The sequence below is a fragment of the Pristiophorus japonicus genome, chromosome 9 (assembly GCF_044704955.1).
Source record: "Pristiophorus japonicus isolate sPriJap1 chromosome 9, sPriJap1.hap1, whole genome shotgun sequence".
Classification (NCBI taxonomy): domain Eukaryota; kingdom Metazoa; phylum Chordata; class Chondrichthyes; family Pristiophoridae; genus Pristiophorus; species Pristiophorus japonicus.
Genome location: NC_091985.1, coordinates 79,737,965 through 79,754,320, shown reverse-complemented (window position 1 = coordinate 79,754,320; position 16,356 = coordinate 79,737,965).

The following is a 16,356-nucleotide window of genomic DNA, read 5'->3' as shown; positions in this document are numbered from 1 at the left end:
ATAAAGTAACTTTGGTGTCAGAAGCCATAGAGAGATGCACAGTCTGTTTCCTGTGCTTATGGTCAGAACATGCTATAAAAACAATGAGCTATGAAAGTAGACAAAAAAGAATAACCAATAGCAAACCAAATGTTAGCAGACATGGCACAAACAGACAAAATAGTTTTCCTTTCTTCTTTAATCATGTCTGTAGATAGTCACACGAGTGTTCATGCCCCTGTGTAAAGTCCACTATAATGACAGGATACGTTAAATTTTCTTCACAGTCTCTGCTAATGGCTGTTATGTGGCCGTAATGCTCAGTGCAGCACCTCACTCTGCTCTACCACCAGTGTAATGAAAACCAGATGTTGTTTGAGCTAATAAGGATCAATTGGGCACTCATCTGGCCTCTGGCAGAACAAACTGTTTGCTTTGAGAAGACATGTAAAACAGTGATAAGTTTGTAGGGCTGGGCTTGGATGTTCCCGAGTATGAGATAAATGACTGGTATTCCTTAAACCAAAAATGAAGAAGTGGAAAAGCAAAGCAATTTGACTGTAATGAGATACAGAAAGTGCTGGTTCTGAGTCTTGTTTCCATTGTACTAATTGAGGTTGAAGTCATAGCCAAGCATTTTATGAGGACACAGCTGAATGGATGTTTTAACCCTATAAGCAGAATTGTTCTCTCTGTTTTACATTTTCTGTTAATCACTTGCCAAACTCCTTAAACATCCTCTTAACAAACAGATTTTAAATGTAGTTCTATCTCGGACAGCAACAAGCAGCAAGATACTATTTTAGTCCATTAAAAAATGGAATTGTGAAGACAATGTTGAGGAAAGCTTCCCTAACAGTATGCAAAATGTTCTAAAAATTAATTTCTTGAACTTCCAACTTTGCTCTTTGAACGGCTTCTCAAATGACATATTTCATGCTTATGTTTTTAAAAGAAAAATTGAACTGCCAAAACTGTTAAGAGTGTCAGATGTCAAACAGCTGGACAAATGTATCTGCTATTCTGTATTTCTTTTTTCAAAAAATAATTTCTGTTTGGCTGGGCGCGTATGGGATGTGGGTAAATGACTGCACTGTGTCATTACCATGTACTACCATTATCAACCAAAAATGCAATATTTTGTCAAATTAGATGTGCCTTTATCAGCACTGAGCTGAATTACAGGACACAGTAAAAAGACAAAACACCTATGTGCTCCATATTCTTTATATTAACTGCTACTGTGAATCCAAAAAGTTGAAAATAAAAAACAAAATTATTAAAAAGATATCTCTCTCCAGCTTTACCTTCTTCACTGGTGAGGAATGTCCATCCTTCTAACAGTACAGCCAAGATGGAAAGCCACCATTTAGGAGACGAGATTTACCACTGTGGTGCTTTTCCCACTGGAACTATGTCAAGGCGGGACTGCCACCCATCGCAGTGACCTCACTCTGCCCCATAGTATTTTCCTTAGTCAGAGATCAGAGCGGGCTCTCAAAGCTATCAGTGCTCTCTATTGGGAGCTCACTCCAAGGACAGGTGGGAAACCAGTGCTGCTGCATTCTTTAACTAGCTGCAGCAGTTTAAAGGGGCAGGCTACTGATGTAACATCAGGGAGCAGGACTTCAAAGAGTACAAGAAGATGTATATCTGAGGGTTCTACAGCAGATCCCAGAGCCCCAAGATTTCAAACTCATCAGTAGAGGTTTTATTCACGCAAATAAGAGAAAGTTGGGAGAATTTACTTGGGACCAAGGGACTAAGTACAGATAGAGTGAAAGAAGATGGTTTTAACAGTTAGTGCTACCTCCACCTGTCCCCGCATGGTTTCTTAGTACATGAAGAAGCTGAATGACTTTCCCAGGGTAGCTAAGGGAAGAGGAAACAATAATATCTTGTAACAATGTAATGTAATAAGTGTGCTTCACAATTGCAGCCACTTTCCCTTACTATATTAAATGTCATCTGCAATCTACCAGAAATGGACACAAATTACAATTATACTGTTCACACTCTCTTCCCTCCCCTGCAAGTGGTAAAAGCCTCACATGATACGTTGTTGCTAGTTCTTGTACCTATTACCCCCATTAAGGAATGGTTACTGGCACCTGGTAAAGAAGCAAATTATTATTTAAATGGGGAGAGATTAAAAAATGCTGCGATACAGAGGGATTAGGGGGTCCTTGTGCATGAAACACAAAAAGTTAGTATGCAGGTACAGCAAGTAATCAGGAAGGCAAGTGGAATGTTGGCCTTTATTGCAAGGGGGATGGAGTATAAAAGTAGGGAAGTCCTGCTACAACTGTACAGGGTGTTGATAAGACCACACCTGGAGTTTTGGTCTCCTTATTTAAGGAAGGGTATATTTGCATGGAGAAAGTTCAGAGAAGGTTCACGAGGTTGATTCCTGAGATGAAGGGGTTGTCTTATGAAGAAAGGTTGACCAGGTTGGACCTATACTCATTGGAGTTTAGAAGACTGAGAGGTGATCTTATTAAAATATATAAGATTCTGAGGGGGTTTGAGGGAGGTAGATGCAGAGAGGATGTTTTCCCTCGTGGGAGAATCTAGAACTACGAGGCATAGTTTCAGAATAAGGGGTCGTCCATTAAAACAGAAATGAGGAGGAATTTCTTCTCTCAGAGGGTCGTGAATCTTTGGAAATCTCTATCTCAGAGAGCTGTGGAGGCTGGGTCATTGAATATATTCAAGGTGGAGATAGACAGATTTTTGAACGATAAAGGAGTCAAGGGTTATGGGGAGTGGGCGGGGAAGTGGAGTTGAGGCCAGGATCAGATCTTATTGAATGACGAAGCAGGCTCGAGGGGCCAAATGGCTTACTCCTGCTCCTATTTCTTATGTTCTTATGTTCTTATGCTTGCATTCCATGTAATGACAAGTAAAGAACCTCATACCATCCACTGTCTGCTTAAAGGAGAAAGTGGCCTGTAGCTCATATCAGAATAACTACAGGTGGGGCAACTTTCACCCCATTTGAAGTGAAAGTCTGAGAAATGTTGGGCTTGCATACAGGAAAGGCAGAGGGTGATGGGGAAATAGGAGGAGAGGTGCCACCTGTAGGTTGCTCCTAAAATTCATGGCCCTGCAATTCCTTGCGGGTTTCACAGGTCTCCCACTGTACCTACAATAGGAGATTGACAGAACACCAGGAAAATGGCAGGGATTTGGTTGTGCAATGTTTCTGTCATTTTCTGTCATTTTACTTGTAAGGAATTAAGCCTCTGTCGAGTCATTACATGACAAATGACAGCTGAGGAGTGGAGCCATGGGCAAGTTCTCACTCCTTGGGCTGGATGGGGACCTAGCATATCAGTGAAGGTCAGTACATCAAATGAAAGGAGATGTACAGGCCTCCACAGGGGTGTATGTATATCACACTTGCGAGGTCCAGGCCAGGGAATGGGCCTGTACCCTTGAAGAGAGGAAAAGATTTTGTTAACATGTTTCCAGATCAGCCCCCTTACCCAGAGGGCAAGGGGTCCTTGGTTGGGGATGGGAGATAGTTTGGGCAACTGCCTACGATAAGCAAAGTTTCCATGGCAGATGTGTGCAGGAGATGCCCGGATTGTGGCACTTGAATCATCTGCCCCATGCTGATTAGGTGCTCTCCCACTGACCCCACAAACAGTTCCAGAATCAGTGCTGAAGGGCAGTGGTGGCCCATGAAATTCCTCGGAACTCAACCTCGGTGGTGAATTTTAGGCTCCATATTCTTACTTCTCTTCAACTCTTGCAGCACATATATATGTTATTTCTTAAGGTCATATCTGTACTGAAAGTGCTATGGCCATTATGTTGCTCGTCTACCCATACTTATCCCTCCTCCTTTTGAGCATTCCAAGCAGAATAAAAGCAACTAAAGGAACAGCATCTCTTTGTTTCAGGGCTTCATCCCTACCACCATTCATGCTCTCCCTCCTAAGCACCAGCCTAAATACATCAACCAAGATGGGAGAGTATTTAGAGAGCCCGTGGGGTCTGATGTATAGATCATGTGAGGCCAGAAGGAACTGGGGATGGAAGATGAGAATGCACTTTTTGTTGGCCGGAGGATCTAGAAATATCTGCCCTTTCCTGAGCCTCAGTATCCAAATCTCAAGAGCCCTGAAATTGAGCACATAAGCTATGCTGGCACTTCAGAGCAGTATCGAGGGAGTGCTGCACATACACAAATATATTTTATTTAATTTACTAAAACTGACTACTGTACACTAATATAACTAGTAAATGGACTATTTAGTTTTTTAAGTCATTTGCAGTTAATTGGAATTGGGTTATTCACAAGTATTAGATTAGACACATTAAAATGATTATTTTTTGTGATAAACCCATTTTCAGTTGTATTAATCAAACTGCAACTAGTTATCATTCTTAAATAGATCACAGAATATTTTTTAAAGCAAAACATTTTTTTCAAAAATTACATTCTAAATCGCTGCCCGATTACGCTGGTTCATGGCACATTTTGTGCTCACCGATATGTAAGTGAATTTGAACAGAAAATTGAGGAAAACACTTCTCACAACTAGTGCAATTTTGGGCGCAATTTGTACCCGGATCGCCGACTGCGACCAAAGCAGAAACACTACCTCATTATCTCATTGATGTTTATGGGACCTTGCTGTGTGCTAATTAACTGCCGTGTTTCCCAACATTACAACAGTGATTACACTTCAAAAGAGTACTTCTTTGGCTTTAAAGCGCTTTTCATTAGAATTTCATTCTAGGAGACATTTTGGGAACTCCATGAAAGCTCCATTGCTCCATTAAAGCTAACACACCAAATTATTATATTGTATATTAAAAGGCACTGTAATGTAAACTTTATGAGGCCCTAATTTTTCATACATTGAAATCAATATCTACAGGCTGTCTGCAATTTACCCTGTGACTGTTAGCTCATCACACCAGTATGATTTAAAAATAGGTTCTGTTACCAAAACAAAAGCTATCATTTGCACATAATAAAATTGTGAAAAATGTAAATAAGTCTACCCTTCATTTCCTATTACATTAGCATTGCTTGTAAAAAGAGAGCTGTTTTAACAATACTGTATTATGAAAGTGAATAAGATTGCTGTTCAGTTTCAATGCACATCTTCTAAAATATACATCAATAGTCAATCACCATTACCAGACTTTGCTTACTTTACTTTATCGTATAACAAAGAATTGCTTCGTGTAAAGAGGCAATAATATATAGTGAGCATAATCTGACTGTTTTCTTTCTAATTATCTTGGAATGTGTACTCCATGTAACTTTACGGGTTAAAATAATCAGAGGTAACAGTAGCAGATGCAAAACTAAAAATATGTTATCTGTGCAAATTCTGGTATTGCAAAATAAGGAAGGAAGTGAGTCGATAAAACGGAAATACATCAGAATTTTGCAGAGGAAAAAGTTCTGTCCTAGTGCATAAAAACCAGCTGGGGACCCGACCCCTCATAAAGTTTAATGGGGAAACACAAATGTCTGATAAATCCAGCTGTATATCTTCAACAGGATCAACTAGGGCTTGTAGGAATTCTGCAAGGAATCTCCTGTCTGGCCAGTGGACTTTGTCATGTCTGCACTGTTGTCAACTCAGTCGTATGGCCCAATCATCTATTGTTTGTACTTTTCAATCACTTTTATTTGTCTTAGAGCACCAACAAGGCAAATAGGAATGACAGTTTGTTTACTCTATAGCTTTCACTGCAAAGTATTTAAAAATCGTTGTAACCTCTTGTCAGTTGTTCCAATACATGATAATCAGTGGTGACACTGAGTTACAGGCCCTCCTCCACAAGTTAACATGTTTATATACTGTCAGAGATGCCTGACAGATTTTAACCCTGTAAAACAAGCAGTGATAATGAAGCTCCCATCAGATAAGTGACAATAATAAATGGGTGTGATTTGTTCTCTGCTGATGAGACTAGTTGGTGGTCCAGCACCATAGGTCTGGACAAATTACAGGCTTTTTACGGCTTTCTTTAAAAAAAGAAATGTGGCTGAGATTGTCACTGTTCAGGCTAAATTGAATGACTAAAAGCAACACTTGAAAAAGATTATGCTTGCATAAAAATATGTTAGATTTACATAACAAAAGTGACTGCACTTCAAACTAATTCATTGCCTATGAAGCACTTTGGGACATCTTGATATGAAAGACACTATATAATTGGAAGGTCTTTCTTTCTGGTTATTTATTTTCAATAGAAGTTAACACATCAAAATAAATTGTAAAGAGATGGCTCTACATTACGGAACCAAATTGAAATGATTGAAAAAACACTTAGAAGTCAAGGATACCTGACTTACAAACAACCTCCGAGTTCATTACTCTTCAAGTAGTAGATTAAAGTTAAGGAAGAAAAGGAGCACCATTAGAGATAAGCGGTTGAGTTTATAGAGCAGTCAACAGCAGTTTGCTGTGAAAGTTCAGTTTCAGAATCAGCACACTGGCCTCCAGGAAACATTTGTACTGCAGCAGGTCCAGTGGTGTGAGCCATTGGGAGTTTGTATAACTTTTACAGGAAAAATACAGGGAACAGCGCCAGCCCTTATACATGGCCTTCTTCGACCTTACAAAGGCCTTTGACACTGTCAACCACGAGGGTCTGTGGAGGGTCCTCCTCCGTTTCGGATGCCCCCAAAAGTTTGTCATCATCCCCCACCTGCTTCATGACGACATGCAGGCTGTGGTCCTTACCAACGGATCCATCACAGACCCAATCCATGTCTGGACTGGGGTCAAACAGGGCTGCGTCATTGACCCAACCCTCCTTTCAATCTTTCTCGCCACCATGCTCCACCTCACAGTCAAATAGCTCCCCGCTGGAGTGGAACTAAACTACAGAACCAGTGGGAAGCTGTTCAACCTGCTCCGTCTCCAGGCCAGGACCAAGACCACCCCAACTTCTGTCATTGAGCTACAATACGCAGACGACACCTGCGTCTGCGCACATACAGAGGCTGAACTCCAGGACATGTTCGACGTATTTACTGAGGCATACGGAAATATGGACCTTACGTTAAACATCCATAAGACAAAGGTCCTCCACCAGCCTGTCCTCACCGCACAGCACTGCCCCCCAGTCATCAAGATCCACAGTGCGGCCCTGGACACCATGGACCACTTCCCATATCTCGGGAGCCTCCTATCAACAAGAGCAGGCATCGACGACAAGATCCAACACCGCCTCCAGTGCACCAGTGCAGCCTTCGGCCGCCTGAGGAAAAGAGTGTTTGAAGACCAGGCCCTCAAAACTGCCACCAAGCTTATGGTCTACAGGGCTGTAGTAATATCTGACCTCCTGTGTGGCTCAGAGACATGGACCATGTACAGCAGACACCTCAAGTTGCTGGAGAAATATCACCAACGATGTCTCTGCAAGATCCTACAAATCCCCTGACAGGACAGGCACACCAACATCAGCGTCCTCGTCCAGGCTAACATCCCCAGCATTGACTCCCAAAGCAAGTGCTCTACTTGGAGCTTCTATACGGCAAGCGAGCCAAAGGTGGGCAGCGGAAACGCTACAAGGACACCCTCAAAGCCTCCCTGATAAAGTGCGACATCACCACTGACACCTGGGAGTCCCTGGCCCAAGACCGACCTCAGTGGAGGAAGTGCATCCGAGCGGGGACTGAGCACCTCGAGTTTCAACGCTGAGAGCATGCAGAAATCAAGCGCAGAAAGTGGAAAGAGCGTGTGGCCAACCAGTCCCACCCACCCCTTCCCTCAACGACTATCTGTCCCACCTGTGACAGAGTCTGTGTCTCTCGTATTGGACTGTTCAGCCACCAAAGAACTCATTTCAGGAGTGGAAGCAAGTCTTCCTCGATTCCGAGGGACTGCCTATGATGATGATGTATCACTTTTAAAACTTTTTAAACCATAGTTGTGTTCAACAATGTGAAGATCTCATTGAATCACTGCATTTGTTTGCTAAAGTGACATAATAAGCATTTTACCAAACTGAGTGAACAAAACCAATCCTTGGAGAAAGATTATACCTGCATGAAGTGATGTTAGATTTTCTTATTGGTTATTGATCTTCAGCAACAATTTCCCTTCAACAGACAACACAGTTTGGCAATACCATTTTTTTACTCAAATGGAAGTGATTGTTAATTTTATTTACAATCAATTCTATATTTTATTAATTATAAACATAAAATGTTGAAAATATATAGCAGCTTAGTCAACATCTGGAAGAAAAGATAAGTTAACACTTCTGCTCCTCATGGCCCCCAACAGAAGTCTCTGAAATAAATTTCAAGGCCTTTTCTTGAGTGGCCACCAGTGGTCCCTTTAAGAAACTTCAACAGAATCCCATTTAGGCTGCTCGGTGCATGATACAAATGGGCATATTCCGTCCATTTGAACCTGAAAATTGTCATTGTAATTGCAACATGTATTGGCCATCCATAGCTGTCCTGAGGGCATTGAGTCAATCACATTGGGCGGGAACCTGCTGGAGCAGGGCATCTCATGCCGTATGCCATTAGTGAGACATTTTTCAGCACCCTTCAGCTCAAAAAACGTTAGCGTCGTAACTTGCTGGATGTGCAAGCAATGGCGTGACAAGAACAATGGGGCATTTGGGACCTTAGTGAATAGTGGGACCAATGGTGCATCTCCTTACGAATGAAATTTAAGGATAGAGAAATAAACAGATGAAGGACTGAGAGCAACAACAACTTATATTTATATAGCGTCTTTAACGTAGTAATACGTCCCAAGGGGCTTCACAGGAGTGTTATAAGATGAGAAAAAAGAAATGACACTGCACATAGAGGCTACATTTACTTCAAAGAATGAAGAGGCTCCATGCAAAGTAAGTCGTGTAACATTCTTCCTGATTCAGTTAACCTTCACAATTATTTAAAAGCAGAAAAATGTTGGAGGGTATCTAAGAACCTAAACATTTTTTGAGCATTGGAAGTTTAAGTTTCAGTGAAAATGCCAACTGTAATATTTTAAAAAGAAGCCTTTTGTATGATGTGACAGTGAAATGTTTACAATTTACTGCATTATAAAATGTTGACACGTTTAGACAGGGTATTTGCATTAAAAATTTGCAGGATGCATCAGAAGGAAGATGAATTAGAGTGGGTGATTAGAGTCAAATCAGATACTGAAAGGGAAATAAAGGGAGGAAAGAAAGATTAGATTAAAAGAGAGAGAAAAAATAGACAGAAATGAAAAATTTTAAAAAATTTAAAATTTCAATTTGGCATTTTTAAAATGTCCAACAATTCACTACCTGAAGGAATGAGACGCCACAGTTTAAATTTTTCACTTTCTGGGCCAGAGAGCTTGACTGGAAAAATAAAGAAAAGGAAAGAAAGTGTGTATTAAGAGAGAAAAAAGATACAGAAAAGAAAAATAAGAAAAACATCTTTAAATTTAACATTTTAAAAACCGCTAGGAACAATTTACTACCCGTGGGAGTGATACTCCGCAGTTTAATTGTTTCCTTTCTGGGTCTCTAAGGTTGAGTGAAGGCAGGACCATAAATCACATTATTAACAGGATCCTTACTACATCAATTACCAGCCCTAAATGGCTGCGGCGAGATTAATTTGTATTAATGGCATGAATCGCAACAATTTCATGACACACAATGGGAAGGCTCACGGTGAGATGGTAATTTTTGGGGGTTTTGGCGAGGCTAATAACAAAGCGGAGCAACTCATCCAGCAATTCGTGGTGGATCGGAATTCATGGCTTATCTCTTCTTCACCACAAATCGCTGGGTTTTTTATGTCCTAATAATGGCCGGCACCATGAATGTGTCATTATTTTTCCAACAATTTCTGAGCCAATGCCTTTACTTGGTATGAAAGTCAGTAAAATCCATTTATCAGCATACAGCCCATAATGGGGGATGGGGTGATAACATTGCAGGCGCAATGCAATTCATAGGATCAGAATGATACATCACAGAAGGAGGCCATTCTTGCCTGTGCTGGCTTTTTGAAAAAGCTATTCAATTAGTCCCATTCCCAGTTAAATTCTATGTGATGCTTCTTGAGGGGTGATTGCATTTAAACACCTGGACAGACATGTTAATCTTAGTTCATTGGTTGTGGATATGTTAAATTTCTCTTGTATTTTTCTGGGTTTGTATGTTTTCTAATTCCTTATTTTCCAGTCTAGATTTTCCGCAGGGCTGGACAAATGGTGGAGAACGATTCACCTTCACTGAATAAAAAATAGGCTGATCCTGCTGTAATTCGCGGAGTCAGCCTAATTATCATAATGGTAGCAAGCAGAGGTGAGCGAGTGTAGTGTGGTTGGGAACACCAGTCATTGGGAGTTCACCATTTGGGAGTTGGGAAATAGAAAAAATCAATTCTGACAGAAAGTTTAGTTTAGTTTTTTTTCCTTACTTGTTCGATATAAATGAGCTTTATGTTCCCAGCTGCATACTTTTCCGTTGAGCCAGTTTATATTTTGTTTGTTTTACCTTAGATTTTCAGAATTTTGAAAAGATTTACCAATGTTCATGCATGATGAATGAAGATTAATGCTTCGAAGAAAGAAAAACAAATTGGTTGAGACAACCAGCATTATATTCAAGTCACCAAACTAAATTCATTTAAAAATAAATTCAACTCATGTGTCAAAAACTATCAGCTGTTCCACAATAGGGATTGTTCATCATTTCTCTGATATTTGCTACCCCTTCTCAGTTGCATAGTGTGCGTTGCTTTATACTCCAGGTTCTATAATAAAGTATCCAGATAAATGTCTCTGCCGTAAATTTACTGTCACTTGTCCCGTCTCTCAATATGATAATGTAATGCAATAAGATAAACATGTTAATCCTATTACCCTTGCCTTATTGTAATTTGCCCCTCGGGGATCGCTCGACTGGATTTATGCTCCTGCCTGTTGCTTTATGCCCAGCAGTCGCCACAGTTCCAGGCTTTGATCACATTCTTGGACCTGGGGGAAAACGGTGTGCATTAATTGGTGCCTCAGTTTCAAGCTTTAAGGATTAAACTCCTGAGGTTGGTAGACTTTGACCTGAAATTAGCTTTTTTGATTCTAGCATTTTTAGTTCTCTCATCCAAGAATTATTGCTTATTAAAAATTCTCTTACTCAAACCTGTCAATCAAACCCAAATATCAGGGGTTATTTAACTCCCCTGGTCCAGCCAGCAGCAATGGTGCAAGTGGGGGTTAAAATAGTTGGGGGATGTGGGGAGTGGGAGCTTCCAGATGTGTTCTTGCCCCCGACCATCTTAACTTAGCTGAAAAAGGAGCAGTTTCCAATTTAAATTGGAAATGAGAGGTGATCTTATCGAAACCTATAAGATTTTGAGGGGGCTTGACAAGGTGGATGCAGAGCGCATGTTTATACTGATAGGGGAGGCTAGAACTAGAGGGCATGATCTTAGAATAAGGGCCGCCCATTTAAAACAGAGATGAGGAGAAATTTCTTCTCTCAGAGGGTTGTAAATCTGCGGAATTCGCTGCGAGAGCTGTGGAAGCTGGGACATTGAATACATTTAAGACAGAAATAGACAGTTTCTTAAATGATGAATGGATAAAGGGTTATGGGGAGCGGGTGGGGAAGTGAAGCTGAGTCCATGATTAGATCAGCCATGATCTTATTGAATGGCGGAGCAGGCTCGAGGTGCCGTATGGCCTACTCCTGCTCCTATTTCTTATGGTCTTAGTAAATGAAAAATTTGCGTCCTCAAGATGCTATTGTAACTGCGGGACGACTAAGGCCTACAGAGTCTCGGACCCGCCACTGAAAGCTGACACCAGGCAGCATCTTGTCCACAGGACGTCTATGCAAGTGGGTTTTTTTACTTCTTAAAAGTTCCTTGTGGGCCAGGAGCAGTAGGAGTACTCCTTCTTGTCCCACAAGGGTATAGAAACATAAAAACATAGAAAATAGGTGCAGGAGTAGGCCATTCGGCCCTTCTAGCCTGCACCGCCATTCAATGAGTTCATGGCTGAACATGCAACTTCAGTATCCCATTCCTGCTTTCTCGCCATACGCCTTGATCCCTCTAGTAGTAAGGACTTCATCCAACTCCTTTTTGAATACATTTAGTGAATTGGCCTCAACAACTTTCTGTGGTAGAGAATTCCACAGGTTCACCACTCTCTGGGTGAAGAAGTTTCTCCTCATCTCGGTCCTAAATGGCTTACCCCTTATCCTTAGACTGTGACCCCTGGTCTGGACTTCCCCAACATTGGGAACATTCTTCCTGCATCTAACCTGTCTGAACTCATCAGAATTTTAAACGTTTCTATGAGATCCCCTCTCATTCTTCTGAACTCCAGTGAATACAAGCCCAGTTGATCCAGTCTTTCTTGATAGGTCAGTCCCGCCATCCCGGGAATCAGTCTGGTGAACCTTCGCTACACTCCCTCAATAACAAGAATGTCCTTCCTCAGATTAGGAGACCAAAACTGTACACAATACTCCAGGTGTGGCCTCACCAAGGCCCTGTACAACTGTAATGACACCTCCCTGCCCCTGTACTCAAATCCCCTCGCTATGAAGGCCAACATGCCATTTGCTTTCTTAACCGCCTGCTGTACCTGCATGCCAACCTTCAATGACTGATGTACCATGACACCCAGGTCTCGTTGCACCTCCCCTTTTCCTAATCTGTCACCATTCAGATAATAGTCTGTCTCTCTGTTTTTACCACCAAAGTGGAGAACCTCACATTTATCCACATTATACTTCATCTGCCATGCATTTGCCCACTCACCTAACCTATCCAAGTCACTCTGCAAACTCATAGCATCCTCCTCGCAGCTCACACTGCCACCCAACTTAGTGTCATCCGCAAATTTGGAGATACTACATTTAATCCCCTTGTCTAAATCATTAATGTACAGTGTAAACAGCTGGGGCCCCAGCACAGAACCTTGCGGTACCCCACTAGTCACTGCCTGCCATTCTGAAAAGTACCCATTTACTCCTACTCTTTGCTTCCTGTCTGACAACCAGTTCTCAATCCATGTCAGCACACTACCCCCAATCCCATGTGCTTTAACTTTGCACATTAATCTCTTGTGTGGGACCTTGTCGAAAGCCTTCTGAAAGTCCAAATATATCACATCAACTGGTTCTCCCCTGTCCACTCTACTGGAAACATCCTCAAAAAATTCCAGAAGATTTGTCAAGCATGATTTCCCTTTCACAAATCCATGCTGACTTGGACCTATCATGTCACCTCTTTCCAAATGCGCTGCTATGACATCCTTTATTGATTCCATCATTTTACCCACTACTGAGGTCAGGCTGACCGGTCTATAATTCCCTGTTTTCTCTCTCCCTCCTTTCTTAAAAAATGGGGTTACATTGGCTACCCTCCACTCGATAGGAACTGATCCAGAGTCAATGGAATGTTAGAAAATGACTGTCAATGCATCCACTATTTCCAAGGCCACTTCCTTAAGTACTCTGGGATGCAGTCCATCAGGCCCTGGGGATTTACCGGCCTTCAATCCCATCAATTTCCCCAACACAATTTCCCGACTAATAAGGATTTCCCTCAGTTCCTCCTCCTTACTAGACCCTCTGATCCCTTTTATATCCGGAAGGCTGTTTGTGTCCTCCTTCGTGAATACCAAACCAAAGTACTTGTTCAATTGGTCTGCCATTTCTTTGTTCCCCTTTATGACTTCCCCTGATTCTGACTGCAGGGGACCTACGTTTGTCTTTACTAACCTTTTTCTCTTTACATATCTATAGAAACCTTTGCAATCCGTCTTAATGTTCCCTGCAAGCTTCTTCTCGTATTCCAATTTCCCTGCCCTAATCAAACCCTTTGTCCTCCTCTGCTGAGTTCTAAATTTCTCCCAGTCCCCGGGTTCGCTGCTATTTCTGGCCAATTTGTATGCCACTTCCTTGGCTTTAATACTATCCCTGATTTCCCTTGATAGCCACGGTTGAGCAACCTTCCCTTTTTTATTTTTACGCCAGACAGGAATGTACAATTATTATAGTTCATCCATGCGGTCTCTAAATGTCTGCCATTGCCCACCCACAGTCAACCCCTTAAGTATCATTCGCCAATCTATCCTAGCCAATTCACGCCTCATACCTTCAAAGTTACCCTTCTTTAAGTTCTGGACCATGGTCTCTGAATTAACTGTTTCATTCTCCATCCTAATGCAGAATTCCACCATATTATGGTCACTCTTCCCCAAGGGGCCTCTCACAACGAGATTGCTAATTAATCCTCTCATTGCACAACACCCAGTCTAAGATGGCCTCCGCCCTAGTTGGTTCCTCGACATATTGGTCTAGAAAACCATCCCTTGTGCACTCCAGGAAATCCTCCTTCACCGTATTGCTTCCAGTTTGGTTAGCCCAATCTATGTGCATATTAAAGTCACCCATTATAACTGCTGCACCTTTATTGCATGCACCCCTAATTTCCTGTTTGATGCCCTCCCCAACATCCCTACTACTGTTTGGCGGTCTGTACACAACTCCCACTAACGTTTTTTGTCCTTTGGTGTTCTGCAGCTCTACCCATATAGATTTCACATCATCCAAACTAATGTCCTTCCTAACTATTGCATTAATCTCCTCTTTAACCAGCAATGCTACCCCACCTCCTTTTCGTTTTGTTCTATCCTTCCTGAATGTTGAATACCCTGGATGTTGAGTTCCCAGCCCTGATCATCCTGGAGCCATGTCTCTGTAATCCCAATCACATCATATTTGGGGTCTCCTCAGGGGGCCTGGGGCCTCCTCTGCCCTAGGTTTCCCACCTCTCCCCCTCCCCCGACCGTAAACTTTACCGATACCCATTGCATCACTTACCTTGCTGGGGACCATTTCCACAGATTCCTGGCGAAGGCCTGACCTCTCCACCAGCATCCCCACCCCCACCCCCTTGCACAAATTTGTACTCCCACCCATAGGTGTTGATGTCAAGCTGCCGTCTTGGGGTGGAAGTTGAGGCCTGTGAGTTCAAATCTGCCAGGCCTCGCATGAGCCTTCTGTACAACATGTGCAGCCACCCATCTCCTGCCAGCCTGGCACTGCAATAACACTTAAAAGTAGCAGCAGATGATGGGGTAAGAAATGGCGCTTAGTCAGCAATGGGAATCAGGCTGTAAATATGTGAGCACTATTTGAGTTTCTAATGGAAAACTTGTTTTTTGATTATTGTACATTTTTCACTGATCTTGTAACTTTGTTGTTCACGGATATTTTTGAAAGGAAATATTCCGCTGGTGTGGATATTTATATTCAGGTGATGAATAATGGCACAGTACTGTTGGGGTATCGAAGGTTGCTCATCGGTCAGGTGGGAAGGTTAGTAGCAGTTTCGAGGAAGATCACTTTCTTGGCAACAGTCACAAAAGGAGGTGATGGGGCAGTATGCAGATGTAACCAATCAGTAATTGACCACCTCCTGATTTCAGGTGGCCCTTGTAGCAGCCAGGGGTGATCCCTCTAAATGTTCTTCTTCTTGAATTGCTAGGGCCACAGCTCCTTTCCTCGGGCAACATTGGCTCCTTCTCATCGAAGCTGAATTGATGGTCTTCCTTCAGTGCAGGATTGTTCAGAGCACAGCATCTGATAATGATCCTGCGACTCTGGGAACTGCAGTTCCTTATTGGCTCTGGCCAGACACCGAATTCTGCTCTTCAACAGTCTTATGGTCCTCTTCATCACAAGAATTGTTGCTGCTTGGGTTTGGTTGTATGCATCCTCTGCCTGCATTCTCAGCAGGCTCGATGGAGAAAGGAGCCACAACTATAGGAAGTGTTCCTTGGCTCTCAATCTTTGGTCATGGTTGTCCTCAAGGCAGAGGTTTTGGAAATATAGAAACATAGAAAATAGGTGCAGGAGTAGGCCATTTGGCCCTTCGAGCCTGCACCACCATTCAATAAGATCATGGCTGATCATTCCCTCAGTACCCCTTTCCTACTTTCTCTCAATACCCCTTGATCCCTTTAGCAATAAGGGCCATATCTAACTCCCTCTTGAATATATCCAATGAACTGGCATCAACAACTCTCTGCGGTAGGGAATTCCACAGGTTATCAACTCTCTGAGTGAAGCAGTTTCTCCTCATCTCAGTCCGAAATGGCCTACCCCTTATCCTAAGACTGTGTCCCCTGGTTCTGGATTTCCCCATCACCGGGAACATTCTTCCCGCATCTAACCTGTCCAGTCCCGTCAGAATCTTGTAAGTTTCTATGAAATCCCCTCTCATCCTTCTAAACTGCAGTGTATAAAGGCCCAGTTGATCCAGTCTCTCCTCATATGTCAGACCCGCTATCCCAGAATCAGTCTGGTGAACCTTCGCTGCACTCCCTCAATAGCAAGAACGTCCTTCCTCAGATTAGGAGACCAAAT